This window comes from Equus przewalskii, chromosome 13 (genome assembly GCF_037783145.1).
Source record: "Equus przewalskii isolate Varuska chromosome 13, EquPr2, whole genome shotgun sequence".
Classification (NCBI taxonomy): domain Eukaryota; kingdom Metazoa; phylum Chordata; class Mammalia; order Perissodactyla; family Equidae; genus Equus; species Equus przewalskii.
In genome coordinates, this window is record NC_091843.1 from 91,314,306 (window position 1) to 91,335,974 (window position 21,669).

At 45.4% G+C, this 21,669-nt stretch overlaps 1 long non-coding RNA gene across 1 annotated transcript in view; it reads right to left on the reverse strand.

The window, feature by feature from the left end:
* Window positions 1-205: 205 nt before the first annotated feature.
* The window catches only part of LOC139075200 (uncharacterized), a 47,731-nt gene continuing 26,267 nt past the window's right edge, over window positions 206-21,669 (reverse strand). The window contains exons 2-3 of the long non-coding RNA XR_011525362.1: window positions 11,472-11,687; window positions 206-6,029 (exon numbers count right to left, since the gene is read on the reverse strand). This is a non-coding gene — a long non-coding RNA (uncharacterized lncRNA). The remainder of the gene's footprint in view (window positions 6,030-11,471; window positions 11,688-21,669) is intronic.

The window sequence follows — 21,669 nt, forward strand, 5'->3', positions numbered from 1 at the left end:
TTTTCAAATTAGTTTTAAAAAGTCCCCATATGATTTGTATAAAATGCTGGTTTAGTGTTTTCTTTTTCTTTTGTCTGAATATATGTGCAAAGAATGTTTTTCTGTTTTTTGGAAAAAGTGCTTTGTTTTATTTTTATTGTCATTATTGATTACATAAGGAAAAACATTATAAAAATATTAAAAGAAAAGGAAAATTTGCTCACAATTTTACCACCTCTGCAAATCAAAATGTTTTTATTTCTTTAGCTTTATAACTGAAACTTCCACCTAGATATGGCCAAGACTGCCACACGCTCGTGTCATTAATAATTTAATTATGCAAACAAGCCCTCGCCCAGTGCTAACATGCGTATTACCGTTCTCATGGCTCTACAGCTGAGAAAACAAGAACAGAGCCAGCGTGCAGCCCGAGCTCGATTGCTCACAAGTTCAGACTTGACGCTGCCTCCCACCCACTCCAGCATCCTGGCGGCGCAGTAAGCTCTTCCTCCAGCTCCTGCCAAAGGCCGCTTCCACAGGGCAGAGTCAGACATGAATCAGGGAATTGCTCGAGGCTCAGGAGCAGGGGCCTGCCCGCCATCCGCAGTGCAGTTATCTTTGGAAAGTTAAGTGTGGCACAGAAAAGCCGTCATGAACCGGGAGGTACTCAAGTGGACTCTGCCAATCACAGCGATGGAAGCTCTGGCCAACACCTGGCTGGGCCCCACATCTCCCCTCAGAATGGTCTTGCCGAGCCTGGCTGCACTCACTCCCTGTGCCGCCCCCGGAGCCGATTTAGCAAGATGGGGCTCCTTCCACAGAGGTGATGCTAACAGAGGGGTAAAAAGAAGAGAAAGCACACTGCCCAGCACGATCTTACAGACACGCGAGAGGTGCTTAACAAGCGTTAACTTGTTGGTCTACATGTAGAAAAGTATGCAATAAATTAGCCCAAAGTAGAGACATCTCAGCTGCCACAGTTCAGATCAAGAAATGGAACAGCAGCAGCCCAGGAGTCTCCCAGAGGCCTTGCAGTCACTACCCTCTTTTCTCCCAAAGGTAAACACCAGCCTCGTTTCCCACCATGGCACCTCCCACAGGGGAGACAGTAAATGCTTGTTCTAACACCATGGTTCTGATTTGCCTGTTTTTGAACTTTATATAAATGTAATCGTACAGCATGTATGTTTGTGAAATCCATCCATGTTGAGGTGTATAGTTATAATTGACTCATTTTTTACCCCCATATTCAGTTGCATGCCTATGTTATAATACATACATGTACTTTTCTACTGATGAAAGATGTTTGGATTGTTTCCAGCTTTGGGCTGTTACAAATAACGCAGCCATAAGCATTCTCCTGTGAATCTGTCAGTGTACGTATGCACGCGTTTCTGTTGGGTATATATCCAGAAGTGAAGATCCTGGGGTGTACGTAAATTTAATTTTGTTACAAGTTGTCAACCTTTTCCAAAGTGGTTGCATCAATTCGCACTCCCACCGGGAGTGTATGAGAGTTCCAATGGTTCCACGTCCTCTACAGCACTTGGTGTTATCAGTCTTTCTAATGGTCATCACTCGTGTACAGGGGTATTTCATTGTGGTTTTTAATTTAAACATCCCTGACCCCTAGACTGACTGGGCAGTTCTTCACATGTTTAGTGGACACTGAATGTCCTCATTTGAGAAGTTCCTTTGCAAGTCTTCTGCCCATTTTTTTTATTAGATTGTCTTTTCCTATTGATATGAGGATATCTTTTTATATCTTCAAATAGACCCTTTGCTATATGTACTGAAAACATCGTCTCCCACTCCGCAACTTGCCTTTCCAGGTCTTAATGGTGTCTTTGGATGAACAGAAGATCCTGATGTTAATATCGTCCAGTTTATGAATCTTTGGTTTCTGATTAGTGCTTTTCATGTTCTGTTTATCTTTGTCTTCCCAAGATCATGGGGACACTCTCGAATGTGATCTTCTGGAAGATAATCGTTTTACTTTTCACGTTCGATCTACGATCCACTGGGAATTTATTTATTTTGTGAAGTTGGCATTAAGATTTATTTCTTTCCAAATGGATATCTACTTGCCTCAACACCCTTTATTCAAAACACCATCTTTTTCTATTGCTCTAGAATCCCACCTTTGTCGTAAATCAAGTGTCCTAAACATGTAGGTCCATTTATGAACTTTATTCTATTCCATTTGCTTTGTTTTCTAAGGGCGGGGAGGTTATCTTTGCACTAAATCACTGCTTTTTTAATTCCTGACTTTAGAATCAGACTTGATATCCACGAAAGTAAGTCCTCCAACTCTCTTCTTCTTCCTCAACGTTCGATTGACTATTCTTGGCCCTTTGCAATTTTGTATAAATTCTAGAGTCAGCTTGTCAATTTCCAGCAGAGCAGTTGCTGGGTTATTGAAGGGAGTACATTGAATTTATAGATCAATCTGCAGAGAGTCAACATCTTTATTAAATTGAGTTATTTAGTCCATAAACATAGTCTATCCCTCCACTTAATTAGGTTTTAATTAATTTCTCTCAACAATGTTTTGTAGTTTTCACTGTGAAATTCTTACACATCTTTTATTAGATTGCTGGTATTTGATACGTTTTGAAGTTATTATAAATGACATAACTTTTCTAATTAATTTCTTATTCTTTTTTCCTGGAATAAGGAAATGTAATTTATTTTTCCATATTGTCTTCTAGCCAGTGATCTTGCTAAATTCATTCACTAAATGAAAATAGTTCATCTGTAGATTCTTTTGTGTTTTCTATATACACAATTATGCCATCTGTAAATAATGATAGCTGCAATCCATTTATCCTTTAAAAAAATTGTCTTGCCTTATTGCACTTATTGCCTCGAGCGTCCAATACGATGCTGAACAGAAGTGGTAAGAGCAGGCGTCCTGTCCCACTTCCAGGTCCTGAAGGAGAATAGTCAGTGCTACACCATTAAGTGTGGGGTTTACTTTAGGCTTTTGCACATACCTCTTGTCGAGTTAAAAATAATTTTTTGCATTCTTAGTTTTCTAAGTTATTATTATTATTGTTATTATAAATGGATGTTGACTTGGATCAGATATTTTTCTGTGCCAACTAAGATAACGGCACAATTTTTCTTTTATTTTGTTAATGGCATGAATTACACTGATAGAGTTTTGAATGCAAAATCAATATCACATTAATAGAAGAAAGTCTAGTCATGATATATTGTCCTTTTTATTTGTCACTGAATTTAATTTGCTAATATTCTGTTTAGGATTTTTGCATTTCCGTTTATGAGCAAGATTGCTTTTAGTTTTTATTTTTTGTAAAGAATTTGTCACGTTTTGGTGTCTTAACATGAGTTGGAAGGTTTTTCTTCTTTCTGTTCTCTGAAAGAGTTCATATAAGAGCAACGTTAATTTTTTTTCTTTAACATAATTTAGAACTTTTCTAATGGAGCCATCTAGGCCTGGAGCTTTCTTCTGGGAAGTTTTCCTTCTGGGTTCAATTTCTTCCAGACCCATAGAACTATTCAGATATTTCATTTCATCTGGGTCACTTTCAGTAAGTTGTTTTTTTCTAGAAATTTATCCATTTCAACTAAATTGTCAAATTTATTGGCACAAAGTAGTTCATTATGTCCTTTTATTATCTTTTGAATGCCTGTAATATTCATAGTTTTGTCCTCTTTTTCATTCCTGTTATTGCTGCATTGCCTTTTCTCTTTGTGACAGGTCTTACCAAGGTTTATCCACTTTATCAGTCTTTTTACAGAACTAACTTTGGCTTTGTTGATACTCTCTCATACATTTTTTTTCCTGTATCATTCATGTCTGCTCTTAACTTTTATATATTCTTCCTTCTGTCTTCCTTAGGTTTAATTTGATATTATTTTCCTACTTACTAAGATGGATTGAGATGATTGATTTTTCAGCCACTCTTCTTTCCAAATGTATACATTTAATGTCATAAATTTCTCCCTTAACATACGTTAACTGCATCACATGTTTCAATACGTCATATTTTAATTGCCATTTAGGTAAAAATATTTTCTTATTTCCATTGTTAGTTTCTTGGTTATTTAGAAGTGTCTTGCTTACTCTCCAAACACTTAGGGATTTTCTAGTTACCTTTTTGTTTTGGTTTCTAGCTAAGTTTCATTGTGGTCAGAGAACATCCTTGATATAACTTCAGTCTTTTGAGGTTTATGAGACTTGATTTACTGCTCAGCATATAATCAATTTTAGTAAATGTTTCACGTGCACTTGAAAAGAATATGCTTCTGGAGTTGCTGGGTACCAGGTTCCACACGTATCAACTAGGTCACGTTTGTCAGTCATGCTGCTCGCTCATTTTTGTGTGTACTTATTCTTTCAGTTACTGAGAAGATTGCCCCATTCCTGGGCTAAAACTGCCCATTATCATTGCGGATTTGTCCAGTTCTCCTTTTGTTTTCTCGACTTTCACTGGCACTCTAGCCGGTAAAATGCAAATAAGAGAAGAATTCAAGGCATAAAACCTGAAAGTAAGGGACAAAATTAACCCTAATTGCGGGTAATTTTATTGTTTATGTGGAAAACCCATGGAAATCAATTTTTTAAAAGGCTACAAAAAACAATAAGAAAAGTCATTAACATTGTGGGGTAGAAAACTGATAGAAAGAAGTCAATAGTTAGAAGCTAGAGGATTATAATAGAAGGAAAGAATCCATTTACATTTGTAAGAACTACAAAACAAAAGACAAGTTTCTTAGGAATAAATTCAACAATTCAATGAATGTACAGACATATATTAAAAAAAATCTTTAAAACGTTCTGGGGGGAATCAGCAGAATACATACACCACCAGGAAGGCACACCACAGCTTAGCACCAGATGACTTGAGTCACTGTCCTTTCTTGTGTCAAGAGCAGGCTGGTCTTCCTAATTTGATTTTTAAATTACCATAATCTCAATAAATCTGTAGGGTTTTTTTTAGTTAGACAAAGGAATTTTAAAGCTTATACTGGAAAATAAGCAAACACAATTTGCAAGGGAAGCTCTGAGAAAGAGATCAAAAAAGGGGAGCTCCCAAATAGAAAAATATTCTCCAAAGCTCAGTAATTAAGGCAACACAGTTTTGGCTCATGAATAGATGAACCAATAGAAAAGAAAGGAAAGTCCAGAAAAAGAGCACAAAAGCCACATCAGTGGAGAAAACTGAGCTCCAGAGTGATGGTGGGCAGCTGGGGAGCTCCTGGGAAATCCACCACCCTGTGTTCCATGACACGTTCCAATGGATCAAACCTTTAAATATAAAACGTAAATCAATAAAGGTAACAAATGAATAGATGGGATGATTAATTATACTCTCAGAGTGTGGAGGACTTTTTCACTATGACCCAAAATCCAGAAACCATGAAAAAGTATCAACAAATTCAACTATGTAAAAAAAATCTTTTAAAATCTCTACCTAAAGAAAGTAAATTCTACCATTAAAAAAAAATGACAGACTGGGAAACATAATTACAGCTCACAATAGACATAGAAAAATCTTTCTATTGTATAAAAATATCTAGAGATTGATAAGAAAAAAGGCCAATAACCCACTAAAAAAGGGACAAATATCATAGGCGGACAATTCAAAACTATGTAAATTATTCTTAAATATATTTTTTAAATACTTGATTTCCCTCATCATAAGAAACATGCAAATTAAAGCTTCCTAAGATATCACTTTTCACCATAAAATGGGCAAAAATCCAACCTCTGATTGCACGTCGAGTTGCCAAGGCTGTGGGAAGCAGGCACTGCCGTCCCTTGCTGGTGGGAGCATAAATTTGTGCCACCCAGATGGAGGGCGAGATAGTAAGAGCTATCAAAATTCCAAGTGGATGGATTCTTCTAGCAGCATCTCTACCCCGGGGAGCTTACCCCGCAGATCTATTTGCATATCTCCAAAGTAGCAGAACTCAAGTTCATTTGTTGCAGCGTTGAAGTCAATGTTGAAGGACTGGAGAGAGTTGGATGCTCGTCAGCGGGGGGACGGGTTAAATAAATTCAGTGAAGCATTCTGTAACTGTAAACAGAAATAAGAAAGCTCTTTATATATTGATGAGCTCTCTAACACATATTAAGTGAAAAGAGCAAGGTACTGAGGATGTGGATAGCATGCGAACATTTATATTACAAAAGAGGGAAAAGAATATATTTGTATTGTTATTTATGTTTATTTTCAAAATCTACGGAAGGGTAAATAAAAGGCTGCAAACAGTAGTTATCTGGTCACTGGGGCCTGAGAACAGGGAACATGAAGACCAGTGTGGGAATCAGATTTTCACTGTAAGCTTTTTCAGACTTTTTGATGTTTTTACCATGGGAATGTGTTACTGTTCAAAAAAGTTTTTAAATAATTTAAAGCAAAATCCGTCCTAACAATATCGTCAAATACGTTAACTCCACACGCGGGTTAAACGCACTGTAGCTGTAGGAGGCCCCTGTGCGGTTACCAGGTACAGCAGCGAGGATGTTTTTGACCGTAATTGGTAGAAGGCTTAAACAGTGAGACAGTTTGTTATCCCGAGTAACAAAATATCCAAAGTCAGACTGTTCAGGACTGGAACGGCCAAAATAGACAATGTCCACGACATCCTGTGTGTCCCCAGAAGTCCCAAGAAGACTTCCTCTCAGGTCCAATGGGCCAGTAATGTGTAATCTGTCCACACCTGAGCTTCAGGAGAGACTGGGAGGGAATAGCAATAACAATAACAAAAATCACTAACATTTACTGAGCACTTTACATGCGCCAGGGACTGTCATCAGCACTTTAGGTGCATTAACTCATTTCTCCTTCAAAGCCACCTGCTCGGAACGTAGTATTATTGTACCTATTTTACAGATGAAGAAAGTGAGCCACGGAGAAGGTAAATACGGTCACAGGTAGTAGGTGGTGGAGCTGAGACTCACGCGTTGGCAATCTGGCCCAAAGTCAGTGATCCCAACTACCCTGTGTGCTACCTGAGACTGAATCTTTAACGTCTTCACCTGCAGGAGACTGATCCACCAGCGAGGAAGAGGGCAGAAGGGTGGCTATCACGTATCCAACCAGCAGTGTTTCTCCCAAGGAGCAAATTGCCCGAATTGCAGCCCTTGACCAGCACACACCAAGCCATCAGTGACGGACACTGGCCATTTGGTGAACACCTCTCCATGCTCTCTCGAGAACTGTATCACAGTTAACAGGCAGGAGGAAACCCTGGGCAACAGCGGGATCTTTCTAGATGCAACAGAAGCAGCACTCCACCCAGAAAAATCTCCAAACCAGCAGTGACCTCGCCTACCAGGGTCATTGAGATGTCCAAATTAGGATGTCCAAACCAGCAGTGACCACGCCTACCAGGGGATATTGGGATGTCCATACCAGCAGTGGCCACACCTACCAGGGGCCATTGGGATGTCCAAACCAGCAGTGACCGTGCCTACCAGGGACATTGGGATGTCCAAACCAGCAGTGACCATGCCTACCAGGGACATTGGGATGTCCAAACCAGCAGTGACAGTGCATATCAGGGACATTGGGATGTCCAAACCAGCAGCGACCATGCCTACCAGGGACATGAAAATGAGCTCCAGGGAATAGAGATGCTTCCTCCCAAGGGCAGAACAGCAACAGGCGGCTGGGGACCCCAGGGAAGGCCCTGGGGTGCTCTTGTGGGCTGCCACATCCCCAGGCTCACCTCCAGCCCAAGTTTCCGCGCTTCTTTCTGCCCCACAGAAGTGGTGCTGGACTGCGGACCAGCACTTCACCTGTGCCAGCAGAGGGGCCTCCTGGGAACCACACGTGGTCATTGGCTTGTGAGGAAACCAGCCTGCCAGGGCTTCACAGACCAACCCCGCCAGCCTGCTCTCTGCCGTCAAATCCTCCCAGCGTTTCCCTCAGGCAGGCTGTCTCTGGGCCTCCATTGCCGCCGAGAGCCCCCACTGCTCTACGTCTAGAACATTCAATACATCCAAAACATTCAAGGCAAAGAGCTCTCTTTTCACATGAAAGCTTCCATCCTTTACAGCAGCTAACTCCGCCTTCATGTGCTAAAAATACCAATTTTTCCTCTCTCATTAATCCAGCAGTTTTTTCATATCTTTGTCTTTCCCCAGAATCGGAGATGCCGTGAGTCAGCTTCCTCACCTCCCAGGCGCATCGCCCAGGGCGGGGTGGATATATTCTTAGCCGGAGAGCACCCTGCTTGGCCTTATGTAAATCCCGGGAGCTCGATGTCTCTAGACTCAGATAAAGAGGAGCCCAGGGGTGACAGAGGAGACGAGAGAATGAAGCCGCCTAGCAGCACGCCCATCCCCTGGGGACCCACCGGCCACCTGCAGATCTGAAACAGGGTCCCCCGCCTCTGGGATGCCGTCTTCCCGGGAGAGGAGTGAGCGGAGGAGGAACTCCTCTCCAGCTTTCCTCCCCCAGGGGTGTCAGAACAGTTCACATGGTGGGCGTGACTTCTCATCAGCCTGAGGGTCATGGCCAGGGAGGGACAATGCAGTCTGGCCACCAGGACACACGGGAGGCCCGAGTAGAAATGGTAAGAACTGTAAGAGTAAGATGGAGTGTGTCTTGCTGACCGTCAGGACCAACTACCCTCAGGCTGCAGAGAGACCACGGTCGTGTTCCTATACACCCCAAGCCACAACAGTGTTGATTTGAATTTTCTAGAGCCAAGAAAGCCATAGTCACTTATTTCTTCAAGGCTGTGCCGTCTGGTTGAGCCACCTCCCTTTCTGCAGGTTAAGTACAAAAAGGCCAAAGATCTAAGAGACACGTCCACATGCTGAAAAGCCCCTGGCAGACTTGGTGACAGCTGCTGTCGGAACTCTTGAGCTCTGGTGTGGCTGCGACCTTGGCCAAGTCATGTCACCTCTCTGGGCCCCCACGGCCCCATCTTGAAGGAGGAGGTGGGTTCTGATCTCCCGGAGCCTGTCCAGTTCAGAAGTTCTGAGATTCGGAAGACCACCTTGCTTCCCTCTGGAGGATGGCAGTACTGTGTTTTGCACCCCTGCCTCTGGCTTCAGGTTCCTCACCGTCTCTGTTCAGCCCTGCCCGGCCTCCAGCAGGGCAGACCCCCCTGAAGAAGGTTGTGATAGTTTCTCACGGTTCGCATCCAAGACCACCAATGAATTATTTAGAGTGAGGTGAGCCAAATAATGCCCCAGGGTGTTCACACCCTAATGCCTGGAACCTGTGAGTGTGTCATATTAATCACGAAAGGCACTTTGAAGGTGGAAGGAAAGTTATTGATCAGTGACCTTAAAATCCGGAGATTATCCTGGATTATGCAGGTTAGCCCAATCCAATCACGTGAGCCCTCAAAAGCAGAGAACTTTCTCTGGCTGGAAGTCGTAGAGATGCTGCAAAAAGGAAAAGTCAGAGGCATTCGAAGCAGGAGAGGGGGCCACAAGGAAAGCATGAGATGGAAAACAGGCAGCTTTGAGGAGCAGAGGACCAGCCCCTGGCCGGCAGCCACCACGAAAATCTCAGTCCAACAGCCACAGGGAACTGAAGTCAGCCAAGAATCTGAAGGAGCACAGGGACAGATTCACTCCCAGAGCTTCCAGAAAGGACCACAGCCCTGCCAACACCCGCGAGGATCTAAGCAGGGGAACTGCCAAGCCATCCTGTACCCAGACTTGTGACCCCCCGAACTGAGACGACAAATGGGTGTGGTTTAAAGCGACTATGTTTGTGCTATTTTGTTACAGCTGCCGCAGAAAACTAATGCACAGACATCCTTGACCACTGCGTTACCTTAACATGGACAGCTTGTCCTTCCAGGATGCTTCCTCGCATCTGGAGGCAGGATGGCAAAGCCTGGCCCAGGCCACTGGGCCCTATCTTGCTTCCAGGAATTGACATATTTCAAAAGCTTGAAAGAAGGGAAAAAGAATGGAGGCGGGGAGGGAGGGAAAGAACTGGCCCTGATATTGTTATTACATTAACACCCATAGACATCAAAGTGCCAACACTGCCCTGTTCCTAATTAAGAAATGTGAAGTTGGCTGCAGTGACCATCCAGGAGAGGGGGCAGGAGTGCCCTGGGGATGCTTTGGGATCCAGCCACTTAAACATCTGCAGAGAAGGTCTCCTGAGCAGCCCTCTGACTGAGAAAATGCGAATGACCAAGCTGGCTGCCAGGTGCCACCTGGGAGGCCAGGTGACAGAGGAGTCAGGGGTGAGCTCCATTCTCAACTCTCCCTCCCACAGAGCCCAAGAGGCAGCACCCTCAGAGAAGCCGCACCAGGAGCCTGCCCGGGCCGCTCAGCTGCGAGGCAGGATGCCTACCCTCTGCAGCTCTGGGCTACCCACCTCACCTCACCCCGGAAAGGAGTGTGAGGAAGCGGGCTGGGGCCCTCTCTCTCTCCCTCTCTCTCTCTCTCTCTCCTCCTTCTCTCTTGCCTCCTTTTCAAGTTCCAAAGTAACAACTGACAATCGTCCTGGCCTCTCCAGCTCTCCTTTCTCCTAGATCCTCCCAAATCTATGTAGTGAGATTGTACAATTGATTTCTATTCCTCCTAAACAGGAAAAGGAAAAAAGACAAAATTCAAGTCATTCAAAGGTCATCCTTCTCCAGCTCTGGAGGGCCACCCCATGCCTACACGGACCTGTACCTCCTGCTCTGATCCCGTCCTAGCAAACTCCTGCTGCCGGCCCAGCTGCGGGATAGAGCCAGGGCGGCCACAGATAACCTACCATGGGGAAAACATCCAAAATCGTCAGCAGACTTTAGGCCCTAAGAGAGGCCCAGAGTTCTTCCATCTGGTAAAACAGTTAGAACAACTGAGCTCATTCTCCACACAGCCTAAGCACCAGCGGAGACGTGTGCTCCATTTCAAAGGTCACAGAGATTGGGAATGACAGTCCTGATCTGAGCCAATGTCTCCTGAACTTTCAGTGGATGATTTCTCTCGAACTTCACACAGAGGAAGAGAGATGTGTAAGGACCGGGGGGCAGGAGGGGGCTCGCTTCCCTGGATGTTTTCCATGCAGATAAATACCTCTCCATCCATTTGTCCTCCCAACCACTCCCACATGCCACATGCATGTGTGTGTGTTCAGACACACACACACACACATGTATACACACACACATGCGTATACACACACGTCAGCCTCCTGCTTTATGCCTCCAAGCCCGAACCCCATCTCAGCACCAACTCCAGCCTACTTGGGGATGCCACACAAAATGCAACCCAATCTGAAGGATGCCCCTTCTTATACAAGAGTCAGCTTGGAAAGGGAGAAAGTTACCCACTTCTGAGACACCAGCCCCAGGCCGGAAGGAGAGCTGTGAGCAAGAGAAGACGTGGGGAGACCAAGGGGGTCCTGCCAGCCACTTCCAACCCCGAGGAGGAAACCCCTCAGCTCCAATGTACCCTTCAAGAGCCACAGAGCCCTCCTGACCCCAGAGGCCTGCTGCCGCCCAGCCCCCTGAACCCAGGGCCCAAACTTCTAAAGCAATTTTACCCATGAGACTTGAGGGAGGAAGCTGTCCCAGCATTTGGAAAAGCATGTGCCCTGATTCGATGGTGGTTCTTTCTCCAATGCCGTCTGTGGATCACTGTTATTCCACGGAAACACAAGCTGTGGCGGTATTCATTTCTTCTTCTCTCCTGCTTCCAACCGTCCAGATATGTACAAATAATTCTTCAGAAAGAGACTCTTGGCGTTTGAGTCCCTGCCCTGTGAAAAACAATGTAACACCCAGCCATTACGAAGTGCTAAGCACCGTCCTAAGCTCTTTACATAAATTAACTCATTCAAGCCTCACCACGGATTTTGGGGGCATATTCTGTTCTTGTCCCATCTGACAGGTGAGGACACGGAGGCAGGGACGTTAAGTGAACTGCCTGCAGTCACAGAATTAGGAAGTAACGAATCTGGGATTCGAGTCCAGAGCCCAGGGCTCCAGAGTCCACAGGCTTAAGTCTTCACCATTGTGCTTTCCAGACTCCCCACATGGTATCTAAGGGACCACCCGGCCACAGGGCGAGGACAGTGAGGAAGCGACGTGGACCAACAGCACCCCGTCCACGAGAGAAAAGAGATGCGTCCTCTGCAGGCACGTTCCCCCTCCTTCTCTCTCTTATCTCTGTCTCGCTCACATGCACAAGCACACGACACACGACACATGTACATTCCTGCCACACCTGGACCCAGTACCACCACACCATGCGATTTTACCTGGATCCAAAGAGTTGTCGTGGCTGCGTAGACACAGACTCTTCTCCTCGCCTTATTACCTTATGCCCTTGGGTGCTGTGGTGGCTAATTTTATGTGTCAACTTGGCTGTGCCATGGTGCCCACATATTTGGTAAACATTATTATTGTTAGATCTGTGACGGAGTAACAGAGGCGCTGACAGCCTGGGGAGGCCACACTTTCCTTTCAAACCAGAACTTGCTTCAAACGCAGAAAGGAAGCAACGGCGTTCTAAGGAACACAAACCACCAAGGAACCCCAGCACATCCTTGTATTCACTGACTGCTTGCTCCAAAAATGATGACATAAGAGGAAAAAAAGAGAAGCCACTCGCTCCATGGTCCCTGCTCCTTCCAGACCTTCCTACCCACCAGTAAGCTGGAGTAGAGACAGTGGGTGGAACGTGCACGTACAAGACGTGGAATGAAACCGAGGAGTTGGTTCTGTGTGGCGTTTCCACCGTTCTGGCAGGAATGCAACACAGCCGCACGTCTGACTACAGATACAAGTATGTGATGTCAGGGACTCTGCACCGAGTCAAATGCTCTCATATTCGCATTTAAAATGAAGATTTCACTATATAATGCTGCACTGTAAAATTCATGCTAAGGATTTAAAATTGTAATTTCTATTCACTTAGAAAGACATTAAATAGCCAATTTTAAGAAGAAAACACTCCGACAAGAGAGACCGTGGAAGAAAGGGAAGGGCTTTGCGTTTCCGTGTATACCTCTAACAACACCTTCTTCCTGCTTTTTGAACAAAGGACCCGGTATTTTTATTTTGTGCTGGGGTCCCCAAATTATGTAGCTGGCTTTGAGAAATGAAGTCTATTCTGCTATGATGTAATACTTGCAGTAATTATAATTCTTTAAAAATCACACATAATCAAAAAATATGCTCTAAAAATAGTAGCTTCGGAGCCCCTTCTGCCGTGTGAGGACAGCGAGAAGGCCCTCAGCGGAAGGCAACCCTTCTGTGCCTGGATCTTGGACTTCCCAGCCTCCAGACCCATGAGCAATATATTTCTGTCATCTATTTTTTTAAAAAAATAGTTGCTTCATTGGAAATAAGAGGTTCTAGACTAGAGAATTTCAGACTCATCAAAGACACCTTCCCGTGGAATTTTACTAACAGAGGGAGGTTATTAAACAGCATCTAGCAAATCCAGATGTGCATACGGCTGCCTTTTGCTCAAGAGTAATGGCCTTTCTTTTTCTACTGGCCCCAGCATTATCAGCAGTAAGAGCTTCTTTCCTGTTCTCATCCACTTTTCATCCATCATCGTGTTAAAAACCGAGCAAGAATTTCAAACCAAGCAAGGAGGTCTCCTCCGTGGCTCCTTTCCTCTCTCTGTGGAGGCCGCTTCCCTCTTGCTATTCCTCCCCTCTCTTGATGGCTTTATCATCTATCTGTCGCTGTAATGCAAACCATGTTCCCGAAATAACATACAACTTATATCCAATTCTCCTCATGACACATTGAGGAAAAATGTCTGTACTTACCATGTTTCAAAATCTTGACAGACTGAAAAGTAAAAAAAACATGAAAAATTGAGAACCTAGAAATCAAGGTGCTGTCTGGGAAGCAGCAACCCAAACTCTCAGAGGGACCTTAAACTGGCTCCCGATGGTACATCTGGAACGTGGCTTATCGGCTCAATTCCCTTCACATTACAGCTGTGGGACCTGAAGCCTGGGGCGTGAACACCCCGCAGGTCTGAACCCGCAGGTGGCAGAGGTGGAATACACGCACAGTACCTTGACTCCTGACTGAGAACCCCTCTGCCACACCCCAGTGAAACACTGTTTGCAAAAAGAATCCCTGGGGTTAACCTTGCCAAAGGGGGACCCAGATCACTGAGAGGAAAATCCTGGAGTCTCTTTCTAGCTCAATTTAACTTGAAATGAAGCCGACCTCTCCCTTAGAAAAGGTTATGGGGCGCAGCTCTTACTACCCATGGGCCCTGTCCCCATGCCTGCAGCTCTTCCTGCCCATGGGCTCTGTCCCCATGCTACTCCATGCTATTCTCTGAATAATAGAGAACTACGGCCAGCAAAAAAGAAAAAGAAAAAGAAAAGGTTGTGGGGTAAAAGGGAGAATTCCCCACCCCCTCCCTTTTTTCTCTTCTTGTTCTTATGGCTGGTCAAATAATTGAAATGACATAAGGCAGGTGAGCAGAAGAAAAATCAAACAAAGTTTAACACGTGTGCAGGGGGAATTCACATACGCGTGAAGAATTCCAGACAGCCGGGCAGACTGAGGTATATGTGTCTTTCTGGAGTAAGGAGAGGGAGATAGAGGTCCAAGACTTCAAAGGGGGAGAAGACAATTTACAGGAAGATGGAAAGAGTTCATGTGTGGCAAACAGATGTTTGCCGGGCCATCTATAGACAATGGGACCCAAGAGAGATCTTTTGCTAGATGCCTTCCTGCCCACACACGGGCATTATCTATGGTGACAGCTCGCTCCTGGGATAGGCCCTTCTATCTTAAATTCTCTTAGGCAATTTAGGGGAAGCCTCTTCCTGAGTCTTCCAAGCCTTGATTGTCTTCAGCTCATAATAATCCACATAGCAGAGTGGCATATCTTGGGGTGGTCTGCCCTGAACCCCATTAAGGCTAAAACTACCCTAAAAAAGCACACACTTTGGGTCTTCAGTCAGCACTTTGACAATCTAAGCTAGCCCTCATTTTGAGTTATTTAAGGTGAATGAAGTGTCCCAGAATCAGCAGTTGCCTTTCCTTTGTGTCCCCCTGGTGCCTCAAGTTAGCTGACGAGGCAGCCGTGAACCCGACACAGGCACACGTATCCAGTCCTTCGGGTGGAAAATTGACATTTTCTGTGAGTGGATGCAATACCGATCTCTTAAAAAAGAGACAACAGGCCCAAAATGGAGTCACTTGTGCTCAGCCCACATCACCACACCAAGACTTAATGCTTAACGTAGACAGTTTCTGCCTCTCCCGGGGGTGGAATCCAAAACCAGTCCATCTGGAGCTAACCTGGTCAGCACTCGTGAGGCCTGACAGACCCTGCCGTCCCCCAAAGGAAGGTGACCTCGCCACACACAATCCTGTCCTTGCTGGTAACTTCTTCGTTCCACCCCTCTTCTGCCTATAAAAGCCTTCCATTTTGCACAGCTCCTCAGAGCTCATTTCTACCTGCTAGAAAGGATGCTGCTCGACTGCCCGACTCATGAATCATTGAATAAAGCCAATAAGATCTTTAAAATGAACTCAGCTGAATTTTGGTTTTTAGCAGATCATTTGCAGTGCGGCTGGCCATGGGCCAAAGCGACCTCAGCTCTAAGATTACACACTGACAGATGGACAGATGGAAGAGAAGACCCCTCCCTGGTGTTCACAGCCAAGCAGAGGAAATGAGCACTGAAACCACCAGGCATGACATCACAGGGTGAGTGCCACTCTCTCCAGGAGCTGAGCACTGTGAGACCACAGAGAGGAAGCCTGGCTTCTGCCTAAGGGTTCCAGGAAGGCACAAAGGATATTTGCAATTTGCAGGCATGCAATGATGAGAGAAAAACAAATGTTTACAATATATCTTACTAAATGTGACTATTCCTTATACCCCTTGGAGGAGTAATAGCTTGTTTGTTTGCTTAGCTAATTTATTTAACCTCTGGACATCTCAACATCAATGAATGCGTCAGAGATCAGAGAGGCAGGACCCTGAGGAAGAAGAAAGAAAGGTAAGAACAACTGGAAAGGGCACAGAAGTCTAGCATTTTCTGTAATGCAAACTGACCCGCCTCTCTGACCCTGCCCTCTGACGTCGCCCTCTGACCCTGCCTCTCTCCTCCACCAAACTTTACTCAGGCTCCCCTTTGCCCGTCTCCTACTAGACCTCCACCTTGGCCCGTGCCCTTGCTGGGCCTGCATAGCCCAGTCTGAGCGAGAGTCCCATAAAGTCAGTTTATTCTTGGTGTCTCTTCCAAGTAATTTTCTGTCCTCTGACCCCTCCCTCTGCCCTTTGGCTATAAATCCCCAGCTGTCTTTGCTGTATTTGGAGTTGAGCCGCTCTGCTCTCTCTCCTCTGTTGCAACAGTCCTGAATAAAGCTGTCCTTATTGTGTCAACAAGTGTCAGAATAATTCTTTCTTCAACACTACTTTCAAAGTCACCAAATCCTGGTTATTCTTTTATCTTTTACCAAAATTTAGAGGAGTGGCTTTTCAAGCAAAATAACACAACACATCACCTCGATCAGTCATGAAATGAGAATCAAATAAAAAACGTAGAGTTGGCACAAGAAAACATAAGCTCCTGATGTCATTTCCCAAACAGCCCTCGTGGCCCACAGCCGCCCTGCCTCCCAGCACCTTGTGCAGCCCTGGGTAAGATGCCCATGGGGCTCACCCGAATCCGCTCTTTGGGTATGAATAGACCAATCTGGCCCTAGTCCAGGAACCCCAAAGTGCTCCGCCCATGGACCCCAACACAGGCGTGTGCCCCTGGTCCTGTCCATCTCTCCGCCTGTGCTCAGTCTTGACCTCTGGTATGGCCCCCTGAGGCACGCAGCTCCTTCCTCCAGGGCCTGTGGGACATGAACTCTGTTTCAATTCATCTGTGTTCTCTTGTGGAATCACGGTTCACCATCCAGCACCCCGTGCTCCACTGAACAATTGCTAATTTAACAAAGTCATAACAGTCACATGTGACAAGCCCATAGCTAACGTCACACTCAATGGTGAAAAGCTGAAAGTTTTTCCTCGAAGATCAGGAATAAGACAAGAATTCTCACTCTCACCACTTCCATTCCACATAGTCCCGGAGGTCCCAGCCAGAGCAATTAGGCAAGAAAATAAGTAAACAAAAGGCATCCAAATCAGAAAGGAAGAAGTAAAATTGTCTCTGTTGGCAGGTGCCGTGATCTTATATATACAAAACTTTACAGATTCCACCAAAAAAACTGTTGGAACTAATAAATGAATTCAGCAAAGTTGCAGGATATGAAATCAATATACAAAAATCAGTTGCATTTCTGTACACTAACAACAAACTGTCAAAGAGAGAAACAAAGAAAACAATCTCATTTACAACAGCTTCAAAAAGAATAAAATACTTAGGAATAAATTTAACCAAGGAGGTGAAAGATCTGTTCACTAAAAACTATGAAACAGTGATGAAAGAAACTAAGAAGACACAAATAAACGGAAAGATATTCCATGCCCCTGGACTGGAAGAATTAATATTGTTAAAATGTCCATACCACCCAAAGCCACACACAGATTCAAGGCAATCTCTATCAAAATTCCAATGACATTTTTCACAGAAATAGAAAAAAAATGCTAAAATTTATATGGAACCATAAAGACTGAATAACCAAAGCAATCATGAGAAAGAAAAATAAAGCTGGAAGCATCATGTTCTCTGATTTCAAACTCTATTACAAAGCCGCAGTGATCAAAACACTGTGGCATGAATGGAGAGCCCAGAAATATCTTCCATCATACACAAAAATTAACTCAAAATGGACTAAAGATTTACCATGAGACCTGAAATCACAAAACTCCTAGAAGAAAACATAGGCAGTAAGTGCCTTGACATCAGTCTTGGCAATAACTTTTTGGATTTGACACCAAAAGCAAAAGCAACAAAAGCAAAAATAAACAAGTGGGACTATGTCAAAGTAAAAAGCTTCTTCTGCACAGCAAAGGAAGCCAGCAACGAAAGGAAAATGCAAACTGTTGAATGGGAGAAAATATTTGCACACCACATATCCGATAAGGGCTTAATTTCCAAAATAAACAAAGAATTCATGCAGCTCAATAACAAAAAAACAAATAACCTGGGGCCAGCCCAGTGGCATTGTGGTTCAGTTCTCATGCTCGGCTTCCACAGCCCCGGGTTTACAGGTTCCGATTCTGGGTGCAGACCTGTGCACCAGTCATCAAGCCATGCTGTGGTGGCATCCCATACACAAAGTAGAAGAGGATTAGCACAGGCGTTAGCTCAGGGCCAATCTTCCTCACCAAAAACATAGAATAAAATAAATTTTAAAATGGGCAAAGGACGTGAATAAAAATTTTTCCAAAGAAGACATACAAGTGGCCACTAGGCACATGAAAAGGTGCTCAACGTCATTCATCATCAGGGAAATGCAAATCAAAACCACAATGAGATATCATCTCACATCTGTTAGGATGTCTATTATCAAAAAGATAAGAGATGGCAAATGCTGGTGAGGATGTGGAGGAAAGGCAGCCCTGTGCACTGTCAGTGGGGATGTACAAACTGGTGCGGCCTCTATAGAAAACAGTACAGAGGTTCCTCGAGAAATTAAAAGTAGAACTACCACATGACCCAGCAATCCCACTTCTGAGTCTGTATCCAAAAGAAAGGGACTCACTACCTCGAAGGGCTATCTGTACTCCCAGGTTCATTGCAGCGTTATTCACAGTAGTCAAGGTATGGAAACAGCTTGTGTCTGTTGACAGATGAATGGATAGAGAAAATGTAGTGTGTATATATATATATATACACAATGGAATATTATTCAGCCTTAAAAAAGTAGGAAATCCTGCCACTTGTTGCAACATGGATGAACCTGAAGGGCATTATGCGAAGTGAAAAGTCAGACAGAGAAAGACACATACCACATGGTATCGCTTACATGTAGAATCTAAACTCGTATAGACAGAGAGTCGGATGGTGTGGTCAGGGTCGAGTGGTGGGGTAAATAGGGAGAGGCTGGTAAAAGGGTCCAAACTTTCAGCTATAAGATAAATAAGGTCTGAGGATCTAATGTAGAACGTGGTGACCGTAATGCTAACCCTGTATTGTATAACTGAAATTTGCTAAGAGAGTAGGACTTAAATGTTCTCACCAAAAAGAAAAAGTAAATATGTGAGAGGATTGCCGCGTCAACTTGATGGTGAGAATGCTTTCACAATGTATACATGCCTCAAATCATCACATCATATAATTTTATCTGTCGATTATACTTCAATAAAGCCAGGAAAAAATAAAAGAGAAAAACAAGTGTTGACTGAAGGGAAATAGAATCAAAAAGGCCCAAAAGCTTATCCGAGGTCCCACAGTTCACAGATGCGGACAGAGCTGGGATGGGAACTCAAGCCCATCTTAGTCCAAACCCAAAACCCTGGGTCACCCGTACACAGGCAGAGGCGTTAGGGCCTGGGGTGTAACAAGAAGGACAGGAGAGGAGGACAGGAGCCTCGGGTAATGAGACATCACCAAGCTGCAAGGAAGCCTCACTGAGGACCTGGCAAACACCTGGGACATGGCGGGATGTGTCAGCCACCTCCCCGTTCCCCTAGCAAGCTGCCAGCCTGACACCTTAATGGGAGTTGGGGCATCCGTTCGAATTGCTGCCCTTCCCAGGAGTATCTGCATTTCCAGTAAGAGACACAGAATTTTGGGCACTCAGTCTGCTGGAAGATAATTTGGGACTCGGGGCTCTGTCCAGACTCTCAGATCCCGGGAGGAAGCCATATTCAATTCTTCCTGCTCAAAAATGCGGCCAAACTCGGCATTTCCATGCTCCTGGAGCTTCTCCTCCAGGTTTGCTGGGGGAGGGAATTCCCTGCCCGTGTGTCCTGGGGAACAATGGCAGACCAGCACTGGCTTCAGGGCCAACCTATGCCTCTAAATGAGCTCCTCGCTGGGGTGGGCCTGCGCCTGCATCTGCTCGGAGGTCTGCTTCCGCAAGCCCGCTTGGGGAAAGTCATTTAAAATCTGTCCATCTCCGAAGACAGTATCTGGTCACATGACAGCTGCACCTGGGGAAGCAGGATGTGACAGACAGACGTGTTCTCTCGAACGACACATGCGGAGCAGCAGGAAGAGCTGGCCATGAGGCCACAGCAGTGGGCAGCAAATCACACAGCGGCCAGGAGCCCAGGCTTGCAGCCCAGGAGCCCTGAGAAACATCCTCCCAGCGGCATTTAGCAGGAGCTGCAGATAAGAATTTTATTACTCCGTGACTCAGACTTCTTTCCCAGTGGTTTCTTCTATGATTTGTTCAAATTTTTGTTATAAAAGAAAAGCAATTCTGCATTCAGGAAGCACTATGGATCCTGGCTAATCTGGTCTATAGGGGGCAATTTAAACAGACAGGCAGGTTGCCATGGTAACGTTCCTGCTTTATTTATAGTAACAAGTTCAAGGTACAGGATGCAGAGGCAGGCATCTCATCACTGTGCTTCCGGAGCTGTGTTCTGAGAAGTGGGAGTTTGGGGAAGGACTCTGAAGCTGCGAGAGAGGCTGGGGGTCTGGCTCCCACATCCGTTATAAACGAGCAGCCTCGCTTTGATCCGTTTAAATGCTACGACTCCACAGCTTAAAAAAAGGAAGAAAGAAAAGAAACCGGAGAACTGTGGTACACAGCACCAGCTGGGAATTAGAAGACCAGGTCCCAGTCCCTTTCAGCCCCAAACAGGCAGAGCCCGCGGACCGTGGCCCTTCCCAGCCCCAAGAGCCCTCCCTGATGCCTCCTGCTGCAGACCAGACCTCCCACCGGTCTAGGAGCCCCCATTCCATGGGTCCTTCCTGTGTCTAGTCCCTGCCTCCTCTCCCCTGTTCCTTTCCCACTCCCCTAAGGGCAGCAGACGGGCCAGGCTTCCCCTTCCTCAAGTCTGCAGAGAACTCTCTTGTGCCATATTCTGCTCCTTCCTGCTGTGCCTTCCGCTCCACCTTCCCTGGGGCCAAAACGGCAGAAAGGATGCAGAGAGAGAAAGCACAGGGCAAGAACCCAAACTGCTATGGCCACATCCAGGCCCGAGCCCAGCGTGTAGAGGTTCAGTCTCCAACACAGGGCTGCGGGTGACTGCAGCTTTCTTCCGTCGGCCTCGGCTGCTGCGAGTTCTCTTGCCCCCACCCCACCCTCCTTCTCCTCCTCTTCCTCTTCTTTGGCCAAGGACGTCCTGATCACGTGGGTAAACAGCTGAAAGGAAGCACATTTTATATCAGCTCATCCTGTAGTTTCAGATTCTCCTCCACAAGCGGAGATGCAGGAAAAGGTTTACCCCAGGGTCCGCGCAAAAACAAGCGAGCCTGACCTCGCCAGGTGCTGGGCTGTGCAGGGTCCTCCCACCCCCGGCCTGAGGGACCACAAGGGATGGGGTTCGGGCAGAAACCAGGCCCCGAGGCAGACCTGGGAGCCAAGTGCGTGGCTCGGAAGAGCCTAGAACAGAGGTTGAGGACCGTGTGCAGGCCTCTGCCTGACCCTGCCTGGGGCCAAGGGAGTAAAGGACCCTGATTGGTGGTGTTTGTCAATTTCTGCGGTGTAAGTATTCCTACCACGGTCAATGTCAAGCTACCATGTGCGATCGCACATCGTTACATAGTATTTCCACCATATGGATACAGCAGATGAAATCACTCCAGAGCATAGATAACAGTAAAAACAGTGAAATAATTAGGAAGTGATGTTTTGTATATTTATTATCTTTGTTTTAATATGCTTTAATGGTAAGTT